Here is a 9,395-nt window from a genome sequence, read left to right as displayed (position 1 = left end):
TATGTGAATTGGTTGGGTAGGGTAGGGCTTTGGGTTCTGGTTCTGTGGTGAAGCTGCCTTTTGCCAACTATTATGTCCGTTCTCGCACTGCTACTAGAATCTGAGCCACCGGCGCTGCTAAATAATGGAGAATTTGGCGATCTTTTTTTTTTCCTCTCCTTTCTTTTTTTTCGGGCTTTATCGGGCTGTCGGGCATAAAGTTCGGCGAATTAGTAGGGTAGGGTAGGGCCTCGGGCTGGCCCAGTATGGCCCGGGTAGGATAGGGTCTTAATTTTCAGGCCCGATGAGAACTCTAGGTCCGATTCCCACAAGACTCAGTGCATCAGCTGTGGTTCTGAAGTGCTCTTGGGCGAGGCAGTGAACCCCCACCTGCCTCAGGGTTGATGTTCCCAGCTTTACCTTTGCATCTCAACCTCATCCCCTAATCGCACAGTGTGGAAGATGCTGACTGAATCACTCGAAAATATAAAATTAATGCCCTGCGTGTCCACAAGACATTGAAGCTGCAGTGAGTGATTTCTGACCACTAGAGGGCGCTGAGAGCTCCAGCTCCAAGTCAGCCCTGCTTCTCGGTTCACGCAGCTCGGTTGTAACAGAAACTAAAAGTTAAGGAGAAAAAATGTGTGTTTGGAATGGAAATGAGGGCCACACCTCGCTCTCACAAGGCTCCTGCTGGATTAACTGGGATTATTTTCTGTTTGACCTCCAGTTCAAAACTGTGGTGAAGCTGCAGGCTTTCAGGTAAACAAATCGCCACAGAGCTGATCACAGTGACTGATCTGAAATTGGGATCCATTTCTCAGCAGAATGAGACGTTTCAGAGACGCTTTGAATGAAGTCAGAGGCGAGGGGCTGAAGTGGGCGGAGCTTCATTAGAGGCCAGAATTTGTCAACGAATAGAGAAAAGAGGTGGAAAACATTACGTACTGTTATTTCGTTTTTGTAATTTGGGGGACTCCATAAGGCACAGGTTAGTTTCAATGGGTTCTGAAATCGCCTCCTGCAGGTTTAAATTGTTAAACATGGCTTATCTTGGGAGACATGCCACAAATTTTGGTTTAGAAAATGTGATATAATCTGTGTGATGTAGGGACGATGCAGGACTCCCCAGGAAGCCACCAGCTGCTGTGTTTTTGTGTAGTCAGTGACCAGACATCATGTGGAAGTCTTATCCTAGTTTTAAAATCTTGTTCTCTGGCAAAAGTGCAACTGGCTGGAAACATTTGGGAATTAATTCTCAGCGTGGCTTGTGGACAGAAAGTTTCCCTCTCCGGCTGCGGATGAAAGGTCAGTGACTGGAACACTTCCAAAAAGCAACCCTGTTACTGACCCGTCCTGGGGTGGGACAGGGACAAATGGGTCAGGAATTCATTTGGGACGTCTGCTTTATTCTTGTCATATCAGGAAGCGAAAGAGCAGGGTGACATCTCTTCACTATGACTCGTAAAACAATTTTAATTCATGGATTTCAACTTGGTGATAAAAAGTCTGCAGCAGATTTTGTCTCTCTTCACAAGGAGAGTTGAACACAGCTGATCTTTTGGATTTTGATGCGTTTGCTGCCGTGTTAACACAACTTGTGACGCCAAGCAAGAAATGAAAAATTGTCACGTCCTGCTCATAATTTCCATTTTTTTTAAGATGCTGGTACAAACATTTTTGCTGATTTGACGGATTGGATTTACAATAAATACGACATAACGTGTCAGATTTAGCTGCTGTAAGAGAAAAAAGCAAAAAGAAGAGAAGAGACAATCATGTCATTAGTATCAAATGAATTGGCTGTATTACTGACAGTTAAAATCAGCTGTTGTTATATGCTGATCACGGTTCAAATACCGTGTTTCTTCATGGTTTTGGTGGAGCATCAGCTCTGCAGGCTGCAGTCAGACTCCAGCTGCACGAGTTCAGCGCACGGCGGCAGAGATATGAGGCTCTCCGTTTGTTTGAAATTCAGAGTAATAAGAGGTGAGGGAGAAAAAACCTAAACTGAAGAAAAGTGAATTAAGTGAAAAAGGTTTGAGTGATGAAAATGCAAATGAAGTGAATGTTAATACGTCCACATTTGCGGTTTCTGATGGGAAAATGTCCTTACTGTATATATGTGTCTGTATCAAAGGAGCTCATTTTGCATATCACTAAAATATGAATATTCCTCAGTTTGTGAACCGAGCAGGCTCTGAGGCAAAGTCCCTCTTTATCACATCTGGTCGGTTTCCTTTTCATATTTTGAGATGTCGTCATGACTTCAGTTTCCTGTCTGGATTTGAGGATTTTGCTTGGTGTCCAGTGTGATGCATGCTGGGAAATATCACCCTGCAGATTCTTCTATACAACAGTTACAGCAGGAGAAACGACGGTTTGGTTTACAGCCGCTTGAAAAGATGCAGTCAAATGTGTGTTGTGACTTAAAAGAGTTTCAGCAGAGTTTCCCATGTTAAATATCCAGCAGTGAATCAGTGTGGATGTAATGGACACCCCTGTTGTATTCCTCTGTTTTTATTTTATTATTTTATTTTCTCTGAAGAAAGCTGCATGTCTTGTCTGTCTGCTCGTGCTGACTCAGTCCTTTTTGACATTGTGTTGGATATTCTTAACAATACACTGAGTTTTACTTTGAAATAAACATATCCTTCTCTCAAAGGTGTTTGATGAAGAAAATCATAGAAATTAACATTTTTCCACAGAAATGCACTGACCTTCCTGACTGTCCAGCAAGGCATTGTGGGTATTTGTCTTTATTATTATTATCACAACACCACAGAAGTTCACGTTCTGTTTTGCCCTCAAATCAACTGAACTTTTTTGAACATTTTTAAAAAACATAAAGTTAATAATTTGGTCATTTTTGGACCGATCCATCCAACTTTCACAACTTAAATAAAGGCCGACTCATTAATGTCATTTTACTGTCAAAATTCATGTCATCGTGACCTGCAGATTATGAGAGGATTTTTCAAAAGTTTCTCAGAAAATAAATAAATAAATAAATGAATAAATAAATGAATAAATAAATAAACTGATGGCTAAACATTATGGGCATGGTGTTGTGAATTTTCATATTTCCACAATAAAAGCTTAGACCCCCTGTGGGACACTCAGGTTAAAACTAATAATATTAATAATGATAATCCATGGAATCCCTTGAAACATAAAGGCCTAATTTCTACCCACATGAATAATTTCCTGCGAGCGGTGTGTGTGGTTAAAGACCGACGAGCTGCTCCGGGCTGATAAGTCCGACAGCGCGCGGTTGGCGGCGTCTTATCAAACAAATGGAATTGGTTGCCACAGCAACTGCAGTGTTAAAGGAACTAGAAAGAAATATTTCTGTGGTTTTTCTTTTTTTTTTTTTTTTTTTTTTTTACCATTCTTATGCAACATTATCTCTGCACGCCATAACGAAGGAGAAACTTTTCAGAGAGCATGCATGCATTAACAAACAGCCGCTGAGCAGAGGCCAGCTCCCTTGGCTCTCTGAGGCTGTGGCTGCTCTCTGGGTTTATTCCCATCGCTTCACGGCTCGCTCACCTAATCCACAATATTCCCTGGCCTGCCCTCTCCGGTGGCTCGGGGTGGTCGTTTTAAATACCACCGCAAAGCCTGCACGGCTCCGAAAACCCGGAGCTGCTCCAGTCTGACCCACAGATTATAGATTACAGATTACAGATCCACAGATAGACATATACAGGTGCAGTAATCTGAATTCATCTCGTGGATTTATTATCCGGTGTTAGTCACAGTCTGCTGGTTGGTTTATCGGTAGTTTTGTTTTGTGCTTTTGGGATTTGAGTGTCTCTTTCTTTGTCGACTCGACATACGACTCGAGTTATTCTGTGTTTTCCTTTCAGTTTTTTTTTTTTTTAATCTTGGTTGGTGTTTTGTGCGTCTTTAAATGCTGCTCTCGTTTTGGCTTTTGTTGTATTTGAGACATCAGTTTGGGTTTTGATTTTTATTTCTCTCTGATGGTCTCTTTCATGCTTTTTGTCTGAATTTTTGGTGCCGTGTTCAGTTCAGTTTGTCTTTGTTTTGCAGACAAACTGGTTCTTTATTTTGATGAGACTCACTGCTCAGCTCTGGCACTAGGGGGCGCACTGCAGCGTTAGGACAGCTGTCTTTAAGTCTGAGACGGCGTTCATCACATTTTCTGGCTTGTAATGAATTGGCCTCAGGGGACACATGTCATTCATGGGGGATGACATGTTTACTGTTGTCCTGTTGTGGGACGTCTGCCGACCCCTGACCCCCTCCAGTCACCTGCACTCATTCACTCTGGCTGATATTCTGCTCATCTGAAATTAGCTGAGGATTTTGAAGGCGGTTTTCTACCACACTGTGTTTTTTCCGCCAGCCTTGTTACTTAAAACGGCCGACATGGTGTGTGTGTGTTTCTCAGGTGAAGCCGTCTGTGGAGCAGAGGTGTGTTAGAAGTTAGAGAGACGATGTGCTAATGAGGAGTCGCAGGTTCAGTCCCTGCAGCTGCCAGAGCTGGGATTATTTACAGCCGAGCACACGTGCACTTCAAAATGTCAGCGCGCCTGCAGCGAACCAACCAACCACGGTGGTGATGACAGTGAGAGGCGAAGAAGGTCTTCACAGAGCCTTCACCTACCTAAGAACACACACACACACACACACACACACACACACACACACACATTCAGAGCATCTGCAGCTGCATCACTTCCAAAAACACACATCCAGTATCATGAAGGTCCACTGAGGAACAGGCTGCTGCTGCTGCCACATCCGATCAGCTCGAGTTGTTTTTTGTGAGTCACCAGGTTCAGGCAGGAAGTCCGGTAAAGGCTCATTTAAGGCCGGATTATGTTTCTGCGTAAGCGGAGCGTACGGGGGCTGTGCGACCGCCGCAGAGCCTTGCTGTGCACCTCCGAAAAACTGTAACTACGCAGGCCTCCGTAGCCCCCAACGCAGACCCCCCACTGACAACAAGAGCTGTGATTGGTCCGCCAAACTACATCATTTCCGGCATTTCGTTCCTCCGGCGCCACGTCCAGTTGTTGTGCCGGCAGCGTCATTTTTCAAAGAACTGCTGCTGTGATCGCATCTTCTCGTCAGTTAATCTCAAATTGTTTGGAAAGTTTGGATCATGCTGGATCTGGATCTGCTGCTCCTTTTAAAAAAGCAGCGCTGCCGGCACCACAACAGGTAGAAGAGCGGCCGTATGTCACAGGGTGTATGTAGGTCTGCAGAAAAAAAAAAGCGCCCCATACCGTTTTGGCGGAGAATTGCTCAGCGTGTTTCGCAGAGGTATGTTGGACACACGCCCTGCGTGGCAACTGCGTGCGTGTTGCGTCGAGTGTCCGCAGAAGCATAATCCGGCCTTTACACTCGACGTTAAATCCCGATACAGACGGAGTCTTCTGTCCGGACTCTGCGTTCATTTCCTCTGTGTGTGTGCAGGTTTTCCAGAAGCTTCCGCATACAGAGGAAACAGAGCAGCAGCACCGGAAGTCATGGCAGCAGCGAGGCCAACGGAGAAATTATAAAAAGAGAAAAGAGAGAAAAGAATCCTCCGTCCTCCTGCGGCGATGCGTTTAATGACCTCGCAGACCACCGCCGTCACAACACCGCCTCCTCTCCCGCCTCTTTGCAGCAGCTCCATTATCACAACCTCATGTCGCCATGTGTGTTGTTGTCAGAAACTCTGGACTCTGTGCTGCCCTCTAGTGGATTTACTGCTGAACATCCACGCCGACGTAAAGGACGTGTGGAGGCATGTGGGCATCATTTGAAACAGACGCATTTGTTTTCAAAAGGGCATAAATGAGCCTTAAATGTTCGTTAACCACGTGTTACCACACCTGATTTACACGCACACTCCTCAATAATTAATCAATGAGCACGTAGAACAGGACGTTGTAGTGTTTACTGTGTTTATCCTGTCAGTTTCCTAATCTGCTCTCTTCTCCTGCACATGGTCGCACAGGAGAAGGGTTTCCTCCAGCACACACACACACACACACACACACACACACATGAGCTGAGCTGGCACACCAGTCAGCTGACAAACTGATCAATCAGTCAATCAATCACTCAGATGGATCAGTGTTGAAATGAAAGGATCAGCTCCAGTCAAAAGCAGCACAGATGTTAACGCACAGAAAACCATAACTAACTGAGTTTTAACTGCAGAAATGTTGTTACCACATGCACACACTCACACACACACACACACACACACACACACACTCACACACACACACACACACACTCTTTCATCTTGTCCCTCCTTAGCCTTTTCCTTGTGTTTGTGTCAGAGGGGGGCAGATTTTCACGTCCATTTTTAGCCTCACTAATGTCAACCTGCTGCATCGTTTTAACACAAACGCATCACGCTGGCTTCAGGTGCCGTCTGCTCAGGAAAAGGTTGCAGGAAAAAAGGAGGAATATCAACCTCGACCCAGCGACATTTCACTCCTCAAGGGCTTGTGTGTGTGTGTGCGTGTGTGTGTGTGTGTGTGTGTGTGTGTGTGTGTGTGTGTGTGTGTGTGTGTGTGTGTGTGTGTGTGTGTGCGCGCGCAGCATTATGTAACACAACCTTTTCACAAGCGTTTTGCAGAGCTGACACTGAGCTCAGAGGCAGCAGGTTAGCGCTGAAAACATCACACACATTTTCATTTTTATTTCAGGATTTGAGGTGTTCAGCTGATGCTCCAGTCACACATCTGCTGCTGCTTAAAAAAAAAAAAACAACAACCTAAAACTACACAAATTTCACTTAATACTGACCATGAGCACATCTTAAATCCAGGTATTAGAGCTTTTATTTTTTTCTTAGGCCACACTCTGTGATTCCAAGCTGTTTCCTGACATTTGACAGCTTCTCTAACTTCCTTGTCATTTAAAAAAAAACCACCACTTAACTGTTAGATCCATTTTGTAAATCAGCATTTTCACTTATTGTGTAATTCAGCAGGCACTGGGGCGGTTCGCAGCCGAGTGTGAAGCAGCGGGGATGAGAATCAGCACCTCCAAATCCGAGGCCATGGTTCTCGACCGGAAAAAGGTGGCATGCCCTCTCCAGGTTGGTGGAGAAGTCCTGCCTCAAGTGGAGGAGTTCAAGTATCTCGGGGTCTTGTTCACGAGTGAGGGAAGGATGGAGCGTGAGATTGACAGGCGGATCGGTGCAGCCTCCGCAGTGATGCGGTCGGTGTACCAGTCCGTCGTGGTGAAGAAGGAGCTGAGCCGAAAGGCGAAGCTCTCAATTTACCAGTCAATCTACGTTCCTACCCTCACCTATGGTCATGAGCTTTGGGTAATGACCGAAAGGACAAGATCGCGGATACAAGCGGCTGAAATGAGTTTCCTTCGCAGGGTGGCCGGGCGCTCCCTTAGAGATAGGGTGAGGAGCTCAGTCACTCGGGAGGAGCTCGGAGTAGAGCCGCTGCTCCTCCGCATCGAGAGGAACCAGTTGAGGTGGCTCGGGCATCTGTTTCGGATGCCCCCTGGACGCCTCCCTGGGGAGGTGTTCCGGGCATGCCCCACCGGGAGGAGGCCCCGGGGAAGACCCAGGACACGCTGGAGGGACTATGTCTCTCGGCTGGCCTGGGAACGCCTTGGGGTTCCCCCCGAGGAGCTGGCGGAAGTGTCTGGGGAGAGGGAAGTCTGGGCGTCCCTGCTTAGACTGCTGCCCCCGCGACCCGGTCCCGGATAAGCGGTAGAAGATGGATGGATGGATGGATGGTGTAATTGCAGTGATCGGATATTTTGTAACTATGTGACTTTATGTTACCACTTAAGATATTTTTCACTGAGTGAAGAAATGCTGTGCAGTTTAACTTTATGTGCATCAGGTTATGTCTTTAAGGTTTTATATGTGCTCCATTTGTCTGTCCTGCTGTTGGAGGATTCTAGCTTAACTGATCACATGGAAGTAAGTAACATATTTTTTTTTCTTTTGTTTTGTATTTGGCAGTGTGAAATAAAAACCTGTGTATTTTCACACTTAACTCCTGCCTTGTTTATGTTAATTAGTCTAGTTAGCAAGCTGTGTGAATCAGAAACTTTCCATCCTGCTAAAATGGTAATAAAAAGGTTTTACAGGGATTTTGTCGATATATTAACCTTTAATTGTTCTGTATCCTGGTGTTTATCAGTCAGATCGGTACCACAGCTCCATCCTGGGCCTCCGACCGTCTTCTCTGCTCTCTCATCTGTCTTCTTCCGCTTCTGCTTTTTCATTTTTGTTATACATGAAAGATTAAAAGTGACATTATAGATGTTAACAAGACAAAGGCACATTGCAATACAAAATAATAATAATAAAAAAAATCACAAACAAACAACAAATAAAGCTACACAGACACTACAGGGGAGAGGACGGAGAGAGCAAGGTGTGTGTGTGTGTGTGTGAGCTGGAATCAGGAATTTTGAAGGTGTGCCCTTCAAAAACCTCTGAAACCTCAGCAAATTTGATTGATTTCTATCAAAAACATGGGAAAAGGTGATTAGCAAATTAGTTTAAAAAAAAAATAGCAAGAAATTAGTAAAAGGTTACAAGAAAATTACCAGAAAATTTGTAAAAAAATATATATAAATAAATAAAGACCTAAAAACAAGTAAAACATTGCTGGAAAAGTAGCAAAATAATAATAATAATGATAATAATAATAATAATAATAATAACAATAATAATAATAATAATTGAAAATTGAAGTTGAGTGAATACATAAATAAATTACAAGAAAACTATTTACAATTATTGCAATTACACATTTAAAATGAAATGACAAGAATATCACCATAAATCATTGAAAATTTTGTAAAAAAAAAAAAAAAATTACAAAGTTATGCCGTTTTGCTCTGAAACACTGAAACACTGAACTCTCCCTGTTTCCTGTGTCGCTCGGAGGGAAACGGATGGAAACTGAATCACAGCTGTCAGTTCCTCACCTTCTGCCTCAAATGTTTGTTTTATTTGTTTTACTGCGATGGTGCACCGTGCTTTACATATCCCAATCTATCCTGCAATTTCATTCAGATAGACAGATAGACAGACAGATAGACAGATAGATAGACAGATAGACAGATAGATGTCGTGATGCATTAAAGCTCCAGTTGAGAGCGAGTCTAAATGCAAATGGCCGACCTGAGGTGAGCAGACGGAGCGTTTTGGAGCTGCGACGGTGTGATTATGGAGTAAAATGGAATGAAATGGAATGAAATGCATTTGCAGCAAAATGAATTTACATGTTCATTGGTTTGATGGCTGTGACGGAGTGAGAGCTGCTGCCGGCCGGCCAGCGAGGCTGCTGCGGGAATCAAACCAGCCACCTCTCGTCTGACGCCGCTGTGGAGCTGGGTTTGACAGGATTTGATGTTCAGGAAGTGATTGATTAATTGAATAACTGCATTTAGAAGATGGTCAGCTG

Source organism: Myripristis murdjan, chromosome 16 (genome assembly GCF_902150065.1).
Source record: "Myripristis murdjan chromosome 16, fMyrMur1.1, whole genome shotgun sequence".
NCBI lineage: Eukaryota > Metazoa > Chordata > Actinopteri > Holocentriformes > Holocentridae > Myripristis > Myripristis murdjan.
Note: the sequence above shows the minus strand (reverse complement) of the source record.